We start from the raw sequence: 17,711 nt of genomic DNA on the forward strand, positions 1-17,711 counted from the left end.
CACAATGTACGGACGTAACAAATATCATTGCAGGAAGCAGGATCTAGCCTCCTTGGGGCCTCAGCTTTTTGGCAGGCCTCAGTAGTGCCAACACTTACTCTGAGAACTAGGCCCAGATACCCTGGGCTTTGTCTTGCCTATAGCAGCAGCAACAACTACATAGGGCATCTGCAAGTCACGTATGACTGTAAATTTTCCGCAATGCCCAGTGAATGGAACTGTCAGTTTTGGTTCTCTCGGTTTCTCATTTTTCTAATCTCAAATTCTGTTACCCACCTATCTGCAGCTATTTGTGAATCCGTTTTCTTTAAAATAATAATAATAATAATAATCCTCATGAAAATTCTTCAGAATTTTGGTGTGTATATCTTCCAAAGAAGCCTTTTTTTTGTATTATAGTTTTGACTAATTTACAGATTTGTGCAGTTTTGTCAGCAATTTCTCCTTGACAGATGTTTAGCAGAAAAGTATCCAAGACGCTCTCTACTTTGAAATGGATTACAGAAGAAACAGAAAAAAGTGTGGCTTTGGGAATTTGTGGGAAACTTAGAAATAAATTGCTGAGGATTTCACTTGGTAGGTCTAAGCCCTGGTTGCCCTAATGGACCATCTCCACTGCCTTCGGTTCTCATATTGTTTCTGAAACAATAATACCTTTGAATGCAAACTGAATTGAATTCCATCCCTACCATGGAGTGACGCTGCATGGGAATGCTGTGGGTAGCAGGCATCCGCTCACCTCAGATCAGAGGGCTGGTGGTGCCCACAGTTCACCACTAATAAAGTTATACTGAGGGATAGTGATGTTGAGGGACTGCCAGATGGCACATTGCTGAGATGCCCCTCAAACCTGGATCCAGGCCTGGCAAGAAGGCCTGTTGAAAACAAAGGGGTAGCACATGAAATGACCTAAGGAAACCACTGCACAGCGTCATTAAACCACCCCCTGAGCCTTATGAAAGAGTGAAAGAAGCTTGTTGGGATGAAACAGCCAGGGAATAGCTCTTGGACAGTCACCCAGAGGGCAAAGAAATGTGAACGACGTGAACTGGCCTAGAAGTAAAATGTGCATTGGAACCTTTCACCAGACAGCATCCTTCATAGATTTTCTGGAGCAACTGCAAAATTCTCTCTCCTGCAGAATGAGGCAGCCACGTGATTCACCTTTTGCTTTCCTCTCAATAAAGGATTTAGTTCCATGCTCACAGCAACAGGGACCTGTTCTCCCCCCCCCCTCCCGCCATCTCCTTGATGCTCTCTTAGGCCCTTCTCAAATCCTCCTGTTTACTTCCACAGGTGGAATTGCGATTTGCTCTTCTTGTACATGCTTATTATTATTAATTTTTTTTCCCGACGTCTTGATATTTCTGTGTGGCTGCCGTGGGAGATTTCACAGGTGGCTGATGAAGCTCGTTATATTTATTTGGACCTCCTCAGCGCTCCTTAAAAGGCAATTAAAATGAGAATGGAAATGACTGTATGTGGTCAAGCACACCGCTGCCTGACAATTCACACAACTGCCAGCAGAATATAAAAAGGGAGGGCTGTTTGCACTGGCACAAGGCGAACACAGCTGTGCTAATGGCTTCCCAAACTTCTGCATTTGAAATTTGCCCAAGAGGAACTTTTACAGTGGCATCGGTGACTGAAGCACATTAACCCTTCTAATCTATACATTTAGCAGACTGCGGGGCAGGAATAGGCAACATGTCCCTCCCTGTCAATCATAGTTTTCTCCTCCAGCATATTAACATGGGGTGTACAGCAGGGCCTGTTCTATAGACTGGCACTAGCTGCTGCCCAACAGCTTCAGCCCGTGGTGGACCTACATTTTGGGGGCCCTGAAGCTTGAGCTATCATGGGAGCCCCTTCACAACCAGCAACAAGGTCTCGGTAACCACTGTTATCTTCTTCCATGGGGTTGTTTACAACAACCTTTACAACATCTAAGCTACTGACTCTCAAGCTTTAGGGTTGTTGAAATACATACAACAACAAAATTAATAAATTTGAGTCATGCAACTCAAGTTGCATCTGCTAGACACGTGTTTTTAAAGTAATGTGGACTAAAGTCACTTATGGGGCCCCTCCAGTATCAGGGAGCTTAAGGTTCATTAGTTTCATAGTAGATCCACCCCTGGCTTCAGCTGCTTTTGCAATCCACCCAACACCAACACCCACCTTTCAATGGTGGGGATGGTGGTTTGCCTTCTTCCAACATCACTGCATAGGTGGAGCTTTTGCAAGTATGTAAGGGCAACCTAGGCTGCATCTAGGCACATCAAAGAAGCATTTCAGTTAAATGTGTTTTAAACTTTGTATGAGAAATTGCGTTGGCAAAAATGGAACTCCATCTGGGGTCACAGTGTTATCATGCATATACAATGCATATAAAATGCTTTTTCTCCACCCATCTAGCTGAGTCCCTAGAATGATCACTTTAAAAGTACCTATTCTCCCATCACTGGTATGGCTTACCCCTAAGGAAAGAAGGAAAGGCAAGCATGAGCAAAAAAGGTCCCCCTATTTACATTTAGGGATTGGTCAAATCTATTGGTTTTGGTCCCGCTCCGTTTCTATTTTTTCAAGTGGGTTTGTTACTCTTTTTTCGTTAAGTTCTCCTGAAAATTCATCAGCACTTTAATGAGAATTTCTCCTAGTAAGCACATGTTTGCATGCAATTTTGCCTTAGGGTTAAGCCATACCAACTGTCTACTGGAAGATTGCCTTGCAGAAATAGATTTAAATAAATAAATAAATTCTAATATATGCATTTCGATGCACACTTTACCCTAGTATGTGCATTTTTGTACACATTACTTGGCTTAAGGATAGCATTGCAAAATTCAGAGAAGTAGGAATTTTGCAGGATGGCTATGTTTTGGCTTGCATATGATTTCAGAAAGTGCAAATTAGGTGGGTCTAATTGAAAATGGAATTGAGTTTCTTCCCTGTCCTATTTATGCCGACAACATATAAATTTCAAGGCAGAAAATGATTTTTGGCTGTGACTTAGCTCTCTAAGACCTTCACAAGAGATGGTTCTCAGGGTCAGCGTTCTCAGAGAATGTAGTTTCAGTATCCCTTCATGTCTGTTTTACAAAACGTTTCTGTGGGTCACCGTCCAGCGGTTTATATTGCTCAAAGTGCTTCTGTTGGTCTTTTGTATTCCTTTTCCATTCCAGAAGTTTGTTGTAGAGAGTTGCAACCCAACTTTTTTATTTTCTGTGTTGCAACATATATTGTATTTTGATATGGTCATGATGTCTATGTCGCACCTTGGTACTGGAAATAGTAGTTTTCTTTTGATGCTTAATGTAGATGTACATGTATGTATATACGTATGTGCATATAGAAAAAAACAACAGTGTTTTGACAAATTCCTAGGGTCAAAATTAGATGTGATGTTAAATTTGGGTAAACATACAACATACGGAAATTGGGAGAATATTGGGAGGGAAGCAGAGTTGAAATCGCTGCATGCAGAGTGTTGTGTGTGTGTGTGTGTGTGTGTGTGTGTGGCAACTAAGTGTTTTCTCCCAACAACAAAAAATCCATCTTCAGAAATAGTTTTTTGTTCCAGTAGGAAAGTTTTCACAAAGGCCAATGGCAACTTCTGGCACAGAGAATTTGCAGCAGAACTGCAATACAGGGGAGGCTTAGACTTACTTACAAAACGGGGGAAAAAAGGTCTATAATAAATGCCTAGAGATGCATTTAACATGAACAATGGTTTGGCCCATATCCTGCAGAACAAATAATTAAATAAATAAATTGGAATATCCTGCACATTTCAGAACAAAGGGATGCTGAGTTAGGTGCATCATATCAAACACAGTGGATAGTCTCCAACTAAGTTTTGCTATGAGTAGACCCACTGAAATGAATGAACATGGCTAAGTAAGGGTCATCAATTTTAGCAAGTTGAATACCACCCAGTCACACCTTAAAATAATCGTAGATATCATGTTGTACCTGCTATATACAGTATCTACACAGGAAAGGCTGTAGCTCAGTGGTGGCTCATATGCTGTGTACACAAAAGGCTCCAGATTCGATCCTTGGCACTTCTAGCTATAACTGGCAAAGACACAAGTCTAAAGACCTGGTGAGTTTCTGACAGCCAATGTGGACAGCGCTGAGATAGATGGAGCCGTACCTAGTCTGGCTTGATATAAGGCAGCTCCTTGTGACATTGTGAGTCCAATTCTTATTCTTGCCCTGTGGAGGTTGTGGGGGATGGAGAGACAGAAACACCATGGTTTCTACACCACATGAATATAATAAAGGCTGCATGCCACTTTGTAAACAATTCTCTGGCCATTTTGGGAGGTGTGCTAATGCATGAATCTCTGATCTGCCTGAAGGGTCATAACAGTGTGAATTGCCTCTGTCACCAATTCCCTGGAAAAGAAGATTCACATAACCATTTTTCTCCCCACTGTGTGGTGATGATTTTCAGGAGACGGATCCACTGCAATTTGGGTGTGTACAGGAAACCTCGCAGGTTCGGGTAGGCGAATTACCCTAATTCTTCTTAGACTTAACATATAAAGGCAGTATAATTGTATTAGACTCCATTTGTATAATTGCATTAGAACTAAAATTACAGTAAATTCTCAAGAGCTACTGCCAAAGGGCTCATAAATTCAAGGATTTATTTGGCTGCACACATTTCTTAATATGAATACATTTTAATCTAAATGCCATTGTGGTTTTTTTTTGGGGGGGGGTATTTCTCTCTTCTAGTAAACAAAGATTTCTTTCTCAGTGTAGGGAGAAAGAATACATCAGAAGACAACCCAATTTTAAGTCTCAATAATTATCCATGCGAAAGATTTATGCAGTAGTAAATTCTGAAATGCGGGAGCTAATCATGACAATCTTCCATAATCACACCACCAAAGAAGTCCAAAAATGCTGGAAAATGTGTTGATCCATAGCTTAACACCCAGTTTATTAGGATTGTTGTTTAGTCGTTTAGTCATGTCTGACTCTTCGTGACCCCATGGACCAGAGCACACCAGGCTCTCCTGTTTTCCACTGCCTCCTGCAGTTTGGTCAAACTCATGCTGGTAGCTTCGAGAACACTGCCCAACCACCTCGTCCTCTGTCATCCCCTTCTCCTTGTGCCCTCAATCTTTCCCAACATCAGGGTCTTTTCCAGGGAGTCTTCTCTTCTCATGAGGTGGCCAAAGTATTGGAGCCTCAGCTTCAGGATCTGGCCTTCCAGTGAGCACTCAGGGCTGATTTCCTTAAGAATGGATTATTAGGATTGGCAGGCCATTAAGAGAACAGTGGTGTAGTGATTAGCATGTTGGACATTGGCTGGATTCATTTTGGCAGGGTTCAACTGGATTGCCATGAGATTCATGGGGTGATCATGGGCCAGTCCCTGCCTGAGCCTAGCCTGGTTATCAAAGGGATTGTATGCCAGGCCAGACCTGTTCTCCAATGCCCCAAGCTTAAAATACAGGCAAATGCCACTCCTGCAGATTATGTCATTGGTGCTATTATGAAAAGGTATTGGAGCAGCATTCTTCCACGTTCTTGCTCCACTTCACTTAACTCATTCTGCTAAAATCAACATATTCTAGAAAAGCACAACTCTAGATGCCTCATCTCCAAATTTTGTAGGATTAGGATGAAGTATGCACCGATCTCCAGCTATGAGAAAATTGCCTGCATTTGATTCAGCCATAATTGGGAAGATTACAAGTGATCAGGTTTGGATTCCCAAACTGTGATCTACAAGCTTCATTCAGGTGATCCATGTTGTGTCTGTGGATTTGTGATTGAAGACAGGTGACGGCACATCCATCTCATTAAATATGCAAATTGATTTGTAATTGCATTTTTATTGTTTCTATTTCTTATATTGTATTTTATTGTATTACAATTTGAACTGTATGGAATTAAAATTGCAATGGGATAAAATGGAATATATAAGAAATAAAATAAGCAAAAAACAACAGCAATTAAAATCATACAGCATCTAGCACAGCACACACTGCAGTGGTGCTGTGATAGCAGGCAAAAAAATCATTAAATGGTCCGCTAAGACCCACAGCAATATTCAAGTGGTCCAGGTATGGGAACCACTGCCTTATTGCAACCCACAGTGGTGAAAAGTCTCTAGGAAAAGTATGTAGAAAGATGGAAGATATTTTAAACAAACAATCAAACCCACAACACTTATTCCCACTCCCATTTGTGTTAATGTTTCATTTTCCAGATTTAGATTCTTTGTTGGTGATTTCAAAAAGTCGCATATCCAATAACATTTTATTTAAGCTCTTTAAAACCTGCCAAGATAAAAGCTAATCTTTCCTGTAATCAGTATGCAGAGATGAAGAGAAGCAGCAGCAAAGCAGTTGCTGCATGTTTGCTGACAAAATATTTAATCCAAACATTTAATTTCAATCTGCCACTGTTCTCAGTTGGTATAATTACTTTAAGCAAATATCATGTAAGAAGAAATGGAAAATAGTCTCAGCCAGTGAAATGTAAATAATAAAAAATAATCATCATCATTGCAGGCTTAAAGCCTTCTTTAGGGTCTGTTCTGTAGACTATTTTAAATGCTTTAAGTGGCTTCACATTAATTCTAACATCACAGTCTGTGATTCTGCCATGCCCACGAATACTATAAAGCCCTGCAAATAACATGCAGCCAAAAATACTGTCTTTTTTCTGATTGGAATTTACAGATCCAGCCATAAACGTAACAATGGATACACAAATGTCACACAAATCTGGACAGTCAAATGACATCATGAGATTTAAAATGCTCTGTAAATTTCCACACCATTATTATTCACTTGGATCGGAGACATTGATTGATGTTTGATTTGATTTGTCCAGATTTACAGTATGTTATTGCTACTTGATTCCAAACGTGGCATGGGTGTGTTTGTATGTATGGGGGTATGATCTGTAGCAAGGCTGGAATGAATTGACACCTACATTTTACAGCCCCTTTAACATACAGTGAAATTTTGCACCATTTCTCTCATTTTCAGGGTAATGTGTGCTGTAATGCATGCTGAAACTTGCCAGCTTATATTTAGAAGCAGGGCAATAGGTCTTTCATTAACTGGGACCAGTCAAATGAAATATATCTCACTAATTGAAATGATTGTGCTGGTTCTCAGCCCAATTCAGAAGCCTATTCAGAGTGCTAGAGGAGACTCTTGAGAGTCCTATGGACCGCAAGAAGTTCAAACCGATCCATTCTTAAGGAAATCAGCCCTGAGTGCTCACTGGAAGGACAGATCCTGAAGCTGAGACTCTAATACTTTGGCCACCTCATGAGAAGAGAAGACTCCCTGGAAAAGACCCTGATGTTGGGAAAGATGGAGGGCAGAAGGAGGAGGAGACGACAGAGGATGAGATGGTTGGACAGTGTTCTCGAAGCTACAAACATGAGTCTGACCAAACTGCAGGAGGCAGTAGAAGACAGGAGTGCCTGGCGTGCTCTGGTCTATGGGGTCACAAAGAGTCGGACATGACTAAACAACAATAATTCAAAGTGCTCGTTCATACCTTGATAAGACCTGAATGGCATAGGGCCAGATACCTGAAGGACCACCTTTTACTGCGTGACTTACTCCAAATGCAGAGGTCATCTTCAGAAACCTATTCCTTTTCCACTTTTTTTTTTAATGTTTAGTATAAACTTTTATAAAATGCAATTACCCCCTGCCTTCCAGGGCAAAAACATTAGAAGAACATAAAAAGAGCCCATGCAAAGGAAAGGCCCGTCGAGTCATGCATTCTGTTCCCATAGTGGCCAATCCAATGCCTATGGGAAGACCACAAGCAAAGTATGAGAGCCATAACACTCAGGATCCCCATCTACTGGTGTATAGAGGCAGACCACCTCTGATACTGAAGGCAGCCATCGTTACTAGTATAGAAATTGATCTCCTCCTCCATGACTTTGTCTAATCCCTTTTGAAAGCTATCCAAGTTGGTAACTATTACTATTACTTGTGATGGGTGAAGCAAGTGGTGACCAGGAATAGGGTATTCTCTGTTTTGGTACCCTAGTTATGGCATCCTCTCCAGGAATACACATCTGGAGCAAGGGATGTAGGAAGGCACCTGTTTACACAGCAGTTTGATTTCCACTAAATACTAAATAATTTCTCTCTCTATTTACGTAATTATCTATGAAATTTATGTAAGAGGTGGAATCTACAAACATATTTTTTATATTAAAAAAAACGTTCTGCAAATGCTTTTTTAAAGCTTTTTTAAAAAAAATAATACATTGAATTTTCCATAAGGCTCACCATCACCATCTAATGTCACATTGTATATTGCACTTAAAACACACTTTTTGCAGCCCTTCAAATTTAACGTAATGACATGGCACCATTCATTTCAATGGAAGGACCATTCATTTCAGTGCAAAGGAAATGTAATTTAAAGGCAAAGGGGAGTCATCAATTTCTGTATCTTTGCAGACTGTGGGGAGAAAAACCGCATAGCTAATTCTGATCGGTATTTGCTTGATTGATTTTTGTTCCGGCTATCAGACGAATAAACGAACATCGGCGATTTCTGCTTTTGCTTCTATTTTTGTTAGAATCCTCTGACATCCCTACTTGGTGCAGAGTCTGATGCCCTTTGCTAGATGAGGACCTTTTTATTTGCCTTGGGTTTTTAGATGGACATTTGTTCACTTCCCCCACCCCAGTCCCAAAAGATTCCCACTGCAGACCTATATGATACAGCCCAAAATGTTCGATAGGTCTCTTCCACCCTCTAGAGAGCCTTTTTAGGAATGTGGGTCAGTGTAGGGTTTCTCATATATATATATATATATATTATATATATATATATATATATATATATTGTGAGGCCATGTTTGTTCTTGCTGTTTTTGGACATCTTTTACTGACTTTATTATTAATGTGTTTTTAACTTATGTTAGTCACTCTAAAAGTCTTTGTACTAAAGACTGGGGCGTGAAATATGTGCAGAACAAACAAAGAAATGAACTTATCTACCCTGGTAACCAGATCAACCTTCAATTAGGTTTGGGCAAGTCATAAACGACATCGTGCACGGGAGCTGGATAACAGCATCTCGACCAGGTAACAAAACCTATTAACATTTAAATTGAGAATCCCAGGAGGGGCAAGCAGACTAGGCAGAATACATAACTCCTTATGTGTGACAAGCCGTTCGCTACGTATGGCAGACAGGATTAAACAAAGGAAATGCAGCATATACACATACTGAATAGGGCTCATTGTCCAAAAGGAAATACAAACCTTGGTAAGCGTGCCTGGTACCCTTAGAACCTTGCACGCACGAACACAGAGCCAGTCATCCCATGCAGGGCAAACCATAGCAAGCATAACTGGTATGCTTTTTTGCTCATCCTGGTTGTACCTCCTGAGCGCCCCCCCCCCCAATATTCCCCTCAGTTTGGTGACAGAACTGTGCATGCCACATGGTCACTCCTGGGACCCCCCCCCCCTTAGACTATTCCATTGCCAATGTTGCAGTAAGTTTTAGGTGCCAGTCCAATCGGGTTCTGTACATGAAACTGGAGCAGCGTCGGCAAGGGTCTTAGGTGCTATCTCTGCCTTTGCCTCAGGGAGATATACCCCAGGGCTGGCCCTGGTCACAGGATGAGATTGCTCTGCTCCTTAATTAATCACAATTGTTTTTTAATCTCTGCATACTCAAGTCAGTTTAAGTCACAACAGTGCCATGCCAAACATCCATTTGTGTCCATGTGCAAGATAGCAATCTGGGCAAGATACTAAGTCATTTCTCAAGCAGAGCCCAGCCCAGAATATTAGAAACTCTCCGCTGCCTGTTGGGTGAACCTGATAAACTAAGCCTGTTATCATCATCATCATCGGTGTTGGTGTTTGTTATAATTTCTTACCCACCCTTCACCATAAGGTCCCAGGACCTGTTACAACAGTATAAAACACACACACACACAAATAAATTAAACAAATAAATAAATCGTGAAATCAGCTTTTTAAAAAAACCTGTACAATGCATCAATCTTTCACTTAAGTTGGTAGCTTGTAGACGGATACCAAGCCTCACACTTTTTCTTCTACTCCTCTTCTGTAGTAGCTCCAGTCACAAATGATATATGACATATCTCTTTTTTTTTTAGGGGGAGGGGAAATGATATCGCCATCCTTTGGTCATTAAGAAGCAAAAGAATCTCACTAATTTATTGTTTAGCAAAAGCATTCAAAGATTAGAAATAAATCCTGTCACTCTACCCACACAGATCATCCAGCCTAACTTGCCGTAATTAGGAAATGCAAAACATATTGAAAGGGGGGGCAGGAAGGGGAAAGAAATAGGAGGGAGTCTGAACTTAGCAGGTTCCAAAGAACCTCAGTGGGTGATGTTGCTTCTTGAGTAATTACTACAATAACTCTTTGAAGTGAAGGGTGCAATTTTGTTTACTCCTTAACCAGTCTTGCTTGTATTACAGGTCAAGCATGTATGTCAAAAACTGTTGGCTTTAACCGCAGCTATTTCTGTTAACTTATCTGATTTGTTTACATGGCTAAACAGTTTGGGCTCCTCTCTCTCTCTCTCTCTCTCTCTCTCTCTCTCTCTCTCTCTCTGTACTGCAAGAAAAGAATTCCACTGCAGTGGTTAGGAGAAGCAGCACAGGCTGACAATGGTAACCTAGTTATTTATTTATTGCTCCCAGCAGGTGTCAGATGCTGTGGTTTCTTTACAACCATCAACACCCTGGGGCTTTTTAGTTCCACATACAAGATAAGGAAGATGGGGGATGGCAACTAACCTCCAGGGATTAGGTACCTGAATCCTATCCCAACTGCTAGCAGACTCCAGCTGTGTCTAAATGTGTTTTTGTGGTTTTTTTTGAGGGGGGGGAAGGAGAATTTCTGATGTTCAGTGGTTGCTGATTACTTCCAGATTTTAGTTCTACCCCAGTGGAGATTGGCTACAAAGAGTTTTAGCTGTTGTTAAAAACTGCAATTGCGCCAAGGAAATGTCTTCTTTACAACCAGTTTCAAAAACACGAACTGTTAAAGCAGTGTTTTAAGGAAAGGTGTGGGGCGACAAGGAGAGAAAGAGTGAGAGATCTGCAGATGTCTCAGGAAACCCGTTCAAAACAGTGTAGCAAGGCAGAGTTAAATGTGAACAAGCCATACTTATTGTGCGTTCGTTCTTTTACCATGGTGGGTTCCAATCAAAATTCCAGCTGCAAATTAATCGACAGTTACCAAGGCTGATTTTAAGTATCTTTGGATGCTTTCATAAAAGCAACTCTATGCAACTCCCGTAAACATTTTTTCCTGTAAACATTCCTCCAAATTTCCCCCTGTAAACATTCCTCCAAATTTCCCCCCTGTAAACATTCCTCCAAATTTCACAGCTACCTCAGCTCCTTTAGATGCGGAAAAAGTTTGTTATAATAAAATCAGATGCTAGAGCAAAAAGTCCCCCTCTGCTTCTCTGTTAATACGTAGAGCTCTGTCTTTAATGCATATAGATTTAAGCCATTCATAAATAATATGGTTAGTTCACTGTAGATGAAGGCATTATTTGACCTGTGGAAAAGGAGGAGGCAAGTTACAGATGAAAGCTAGAGACTTACACTTAAAAAACAAAACAAAAACAACTCACTCTGGGCTTGGTGTAAGCAGTGGCGTAGCGTGGGGGGTGCAGGGGGGGCCGGCCGCACCGGGCGCAACATCTGGGGGTTAGGGTTAGGGGGCGCAAATCCACAGGTTAGGGGGCGCAAATCCACGGGTTAGGGGGTGCAAATTACTTGCCTTGCCCCGGGTGCTGACAACCCACGCTACGCCACTGGGTGTAAGGTAAGTATATATACAATACAGTATATAATATAACCTAACGTTATATATATTATGCAACATATAAAGAGTTAAAGGTAATCCACTGTCAAAGTTAAAAGCTCAGCTTTAGGTTTAGTTTCAAAATAAGTTAAAATCTACTTCGATTTTTAGAACTTCAGCAGGAAATCAAGTCCTTGCATTCTCTGAAGGACTTCAACTGCTCCTGTTCTCCCCTTAATCCCCACTTGATCACCACCCATTGCCTGCTCCCGTGACAAAAACAAAACACCTATTCCCCCAAACAGTAGGACTGTGCACAGCTACCTGATCCACCTTCTCTGACTTGGGGAGCGCCCACTCTGGATCCATCCCCCAAGCAATGGTGGGGAGGGGGTGCTAAGCGTTTGGTGTGGGGTTTTTTAAAGAAACCACTTTTTAAACATAAAGTTAAAATAGGGTTTAAAAATACAGCCAGGAGTTCTCAAAGATGAAATTGCGGATGTAACAAAAATATGTAACTTGTCCTTCAGATCAGCCTCCATACTTGAAAACTAGCAAGTGATCAGCACCCTTCACCATCTACCCCCCGTGGATGAGAGAAGGTAACACGCTTCTGTGTGCTCCATGTTTACATTTTATCTGCTCCTTGCAGGCGCTGCATCAACTTTTGCACCGGGATTCCACTGTAGTGTGTACCCATAACAGGGGAAGGGTATACCACAACAGAAGCCATGTGTGACCAAGGGGCAAGCAGACCTTTTAACATATATGGTACACATTTCCCCCACTGGCTTTAATTAATTCAATGTGTTTAGATAAGTTAGACATCCACTATCAGTCATCATACAATCACAAATTATTACATGCGCTTTGATAACCGCGAGGAAGCTATTATGTTTTTTTTCTGTATCAGGTTGTTGATCGACAGCTATCCAGATGCTTTTAGCTGATAACAATCAGCCAAGAGCTGCCGCTGATTATAACGAACTGTGAAAAATGTGGCTAATCTGTGTTGGTTTGGGGATGTCTGGAAATACAGTCTTTTGATCCTTTTTGTGCTTTCCTGGCTGCGGGCAAAGTTGGCCGACATCACCGAATATAGTGTAGTGACCAGCCTGCGCTAGCTAGTATTCGTGTTTATAATCTGAAATGTGGCATCAGTGCCTTGAGGGCATAGCGCAGGGGTGGGGAACTTGTGGCCTTCCAGATATTATTGAATTCCCACTCTCATCAGCCCCTGGCAGTATGGCCACTGGTCAGGGATAATGGAAGCTGCAGTCCAGCAGCATCTCAAGGGGCGCAGGACTCCTACATTTTGCATAGGGGAAGCAAAAACAGCAGCACAGTAGCAGTAGCAGCTGCCTACAACACAAGCACAGAAATTCAATGGGGCAAAGTGAAACCTCTGACATCAGTAAACTCAGTGCCTTCCATTTCTGGCACCTTTGTCTGTCTCTGCAATCATCACCAGCTCCTCGCTCACACACTCCCATAATTCACAAATTTGGCATTCTGTTCTCCACCAGGATACTGGACTGTTGTGTCTTGGATATAGGCCGCTAAGCTTGTATGGTTTGGGACCAAATCAGATGCTGCACCCACCTATTTGATCCCACTGGAAACACTATTTCCTGGAGGGAAAGCTAGGACTAGACAAACGTGGAAGGAACATTGCTTACCCCTTTGCATGCATGCCACAGCCCCTCTCTACATTACCTCCACAGGCCCTTGGCACATGGCATGGTGGGGCTGTGCTATATACCTGTCCTCCATCTGGCTGAGCCACTGCTGCATTCAGGGATGGAGACAGGGACAGGCAAGGAGGTGGCAAGGTCAGTGTGGTGCAAATGTGCCAGCAGGGGCACCAGATAGCTTCACTACTGTGTTCACACCACGCCAGCCTGCTGCTGCCTCTCCCCTTGCCCCTACATCCTAGTACAGTGGTGCCTCGCAAGATGAAAAGAATCCGTTCTGTGATTCTCTTCGTCAAGCGGTTTTTTCGTCTTGCGAAGCAAGCCCATTGACGGATTAGCGGATTAGTGCTATTAGCGGCTTTTAGCGGCTTTTAGCAGCTTATCTGCTGATCGGATCAGCTGATAAGCGGCTTAGCAGCTTAGAAAAAGGGGGGGAGGGAAAAAAACCAGCAGGAACTCGCAAGACATTGTCGTCTTGCGAAGCAAGCCCATAGAAGATTCGTTTTGCGAAGCACCTCCAAAACAGAAAACTCTTTCGTCTAGCGAGTTTTCCATCTTGCGAGGCATTCGTCTTGCGGGGCACCACTGTATGCAGCAGCAACTCTGCCAGAGGCAGGTCAGCTGAATGGCACAGCTTCCACCAGGCTGTCCACTACTGCCCTGTGCAATGCTTCTGGCCCTTGCTGTGTTCCAGGTGTGGGAAAACACACATTTAGAACTCTGCAGGGGGAAGAAGACAGAAAGAATCATGGGCATAGCTGGGATTTTTGTGGGGGGGGGCAGGACTTGGGGGGGGCAGAACCGCCCTGATTGGTCAGTTAGTTAAGTATTTCTATTGTTTTATTTGATCTAGGGGGGCAGCTGCTCTCCTTCCCCCTTTGGCTACTCCCATGTAAAAAACCCTTCACTTTCTGCATGTAACAGCATCTGCATGTAATATCAAGTCTCGTCCTCTAGTCATAAGTTTCCATGTGGCACTCAGATTGTTTTGTATGCTCTTTCTCTAACAGAGAGGAGTGAGATGGGTTGTACTTTGCTATCTTCAAACAGACAACATTAAGTGGTCCGGAGGATTTAATTTTAACCAAACCAACAGCAATCTTCATAAACAATCTCACAAGTGGAAAAGAGAGGGGGAGAGAAAGAGAAAAGCATTGTGTTTGCTAGCTAAATCCATCCATGGAACATAACAAGAGGTTATGCCACCGCCTCAAATGATCAAAGGAGCTATTTTATTTGATTACAGTGGAAAGTTGCCACAAGAGCCAAAGTCAGAGAACATTATCATCTCAGCATAATTATTCATTAATGATTTACTTTAAATTCATTCTCTCTCTGAAAAAGGAATTGATTAGAAATTGGATTTAAAAAAAGAAGTGGAATGATTAGATGTCTCTAGCTGTGAAGAGGCAAGCAAGGGCCATCTCCGACACCAGGACATACCACAGCCTGCCTTGACTGCGGGAGCAGTGAGGGGAGGATTATTTCCTTCCACTGCAACATATCACAAGTGGCTGTAGCTACTTTTACAAACGCAACCTTGTCATTGCGATTTGTCGCACTTTTGGTGAGCATTTTAGCACACTGAAGTTTCATCTCCTCTGCCTTGTAGCCAATAGCCATAAAATGCATGGTGCAGTAATGAAAAAGGCAAGATCACAACACGGGATATAATAACACCACTATGGCTATACAATATAAAGTCAGATTGCAAAGTGAATGCAGCTGCTGGCATTGCATTCAAAGTCTGTGCATCTATGGGAGGGGGGAGTTCATAGCTCAGTGGCAAAGCATGCATAGGATCACAGATTCATTTCTGCCATCTCCAGTAGCAGAACAAGGACATAACCTCAGAGAGCTGCTTCTACTCAGAGTAGGCCAACCTTCGCCCAATATGGTACCCTCAAAAAAAAATTGGACTCCACCCCTCATCAGCCTTGGCTACTATGGCCAATTGTCAGGATTAATAAGGGTTGTAGTCCAAAACCTATGAAGGATACCAGGTTGGAGAAAGCCTGAGTAGACAATGCTGAGCTAGACAGACCAAAGCTCTGACTCTATGAAAGACAACTTCTTACAACTGTATCCAAATATCAGCATTATACTATGGGTGCTCCTGCTGCTGCAAATTTCCTGCAAACTCCATGCACAGTTCTAAATAAGACCTGAACAGCACAATCCAATGTACTTCCTCAGAAGTAAGTCCCACTAAGCTCAATGAAACTTACTCAAAGATATGTGTGTGTACAGAATTTCAGCTTAAGGCTACTATCTGATTTACCGGTGCTTTTAAAAGCAACACACCTGATGCAGCTGTGTCGTTTGAGAAAACCAGCAAGATGTGTGAACTCTTGGTAGCCATTGATGTCCTGATTATTAATGATGTGAGACAGCTCCTGTTCTTCACTCGTCCTGAAAACATGTTGTCAGTCAGAACCCATGAAACCTTTTCCACAGCAATGAAAAAGAAGGCACAAGAGGTCATCAGCTTGCTGAAGTTGAGCAGGTGTGGTTTCTGGTCAGTGCTTGGATAGGTGACCGACTGGAAACCATATATACGCATCCTTGGGTTCCATGTTGGAAGAATCTTAACAGTATCACAAAAACTTTGTTAGGATCAACTAAAAGTCACAAAACAGCCTGTTAGTTCTGGAGTGTCAAAGGACTACTGCTGAACTGAAGAATGTGGACCAGTGATTGGTGGTGTTTTCATGGGTGAATCCTTTCCTTTAACAAGTGAGGGCTGGGGGTTGTTTTGCCACCTCTTGAAGCAAGGGTTTGGTTGTACTTACCTAGGAGTATGTCCCTCCAACTACAAGTGAGTAAACATGCCTAGGATTGCACTGTGAATTGTGGTGTCCTAAGGTGTCATGGGCCAGGAGTCAGCTTCACCTGCTGAACAGCAGCCTGAAGGGGGAGAAGGCAGAGTGACTCCACCTGCAGCTGATCAGCCATCAAGGACACAGAGGAGAAGGTGCTGATGAGAAACAGCTGGCTTCAGCCTTCTGAAGCAGAGCTTCCAGCAGCAGTCAGATGCTGTTAAAAATGCTTGCAGTTCCTGGCCCTGCCTTGCTGCCTCCTGCTTGTCTTAAGCCCATGATCATCAGATTCCTTGACCCCTGGACTGTCTGACCCCACAGATTGCTGTTCACCCGACCCTAGGACTGGACCTGACTTTGGACGCTGACTGCCTCCAGGTAAGTACACCTCAGAAACTCTTCTGGTTTGCTGGCCTCCCACTCCACTGAGCTCAGCAAGTTGTTGCTCAGCATGAGACTACAACACAAGGGTGATTTGCCTACTGCCTATTTTGTGTGCTTTATTATGGTCCATATTTCTAAACTAGAGTCCTTAGCTTATGTGCCTTTAGTTATAATAATAATAATAATAATAATAATAATAATAATAATAATAAATTTTATTTATATCCCGCCCTCCCCAGCCAAAGCCGGGCTCAGGGCGGCTAACAACAATCAAATAATCAGTCAAATAATCACACAATCTAAAAATATTTCATTATAAAAATTAATTAAATCAAATTGATGGCAACCAATTAAGCAGAATTATGTGCAGGTTGCCAGAGGAGGGAGTCAGGCTGCGCCCTGACCGAAGGCCTGGCGGAACAACTCTGTCTTGCAGGCCCTGCGGAAAGATGTCAGGTCCCGCAGGGCCCTAGTCTCTTTTGACAGAGCATTCCACCAGGTTGGAGCCACAGCCGAGAAGGCCCTGGCTCTAGTTGAGGCCAGCCTAACCTCTCTGAGGCCTGGGACCTTGAGGATGTTATTATTTGCAGACCGTAGGTTTCTCTGTGGGGCATACCAGGAGAGGCGGTCCCGTAGGTACGAGGGTCCTAGGCCGTATAGGGCTTTAAAGGTTAAAACCAGCACCTTAAACCTGATCCTGTACTCCACCGGGAGCCAGTGCAGCTGGTATAATACCGGATGAATGTGCTCTCGCAGCGAAGACCCCATAAGGAGTCTCGCCGCGGCATTCTGCACCCGCTGGAGTTTCTGGGTCAGTCTCAAGGGCAGCCCCACGTAGAGCGAGTTACAATAATCCAGTCTGGAGGTGACCGTCGCATGGATCACAGTGGCTAGGTCAGGACGAGAGAGATAAGGGGCCAACTGCTTAGCTTGGCGGAGATGAAAAAATGCCGCCTTTGTTATAGCTGTAATCTGCGACTCCATAGAGA

General features: G+C 42.8%; 1 long non-coding RNA gene across 1 annotated transcript in view; it reads left to right on the forward strand.

The window, feature by feature from the left end:
- LOC308581871 overlaps nucleotides 1-17,711 on the forward strand; it is a 429,226-nt gene that overhangs the window by 304,467 nt on the left and 107,048 nt on the right. The window contains exon 3 of the long non-coding RNA XR_014005338.1: nucleotides 16,660-16,716. This is a non-coding gene — a long non-coding RNA (uncharacterized lncRNA). The remainder of the gene's footprint in view (nucleotides 1-16,659; nucleotides 16,717-17,711) is intronic.

This window comes from Podarcis bocagei (assembly GCF_964188305.1).
Source record: "Podarcis bocagei genome assembly, chromosome: 1".
In the NCBI taxonomy this organism is placed as follows: Eukaryota; Metazoa; Chordata; class Lepidosauria; order Squamata; family Lacertidae; genus Podarcis; species Podarcis bocagei.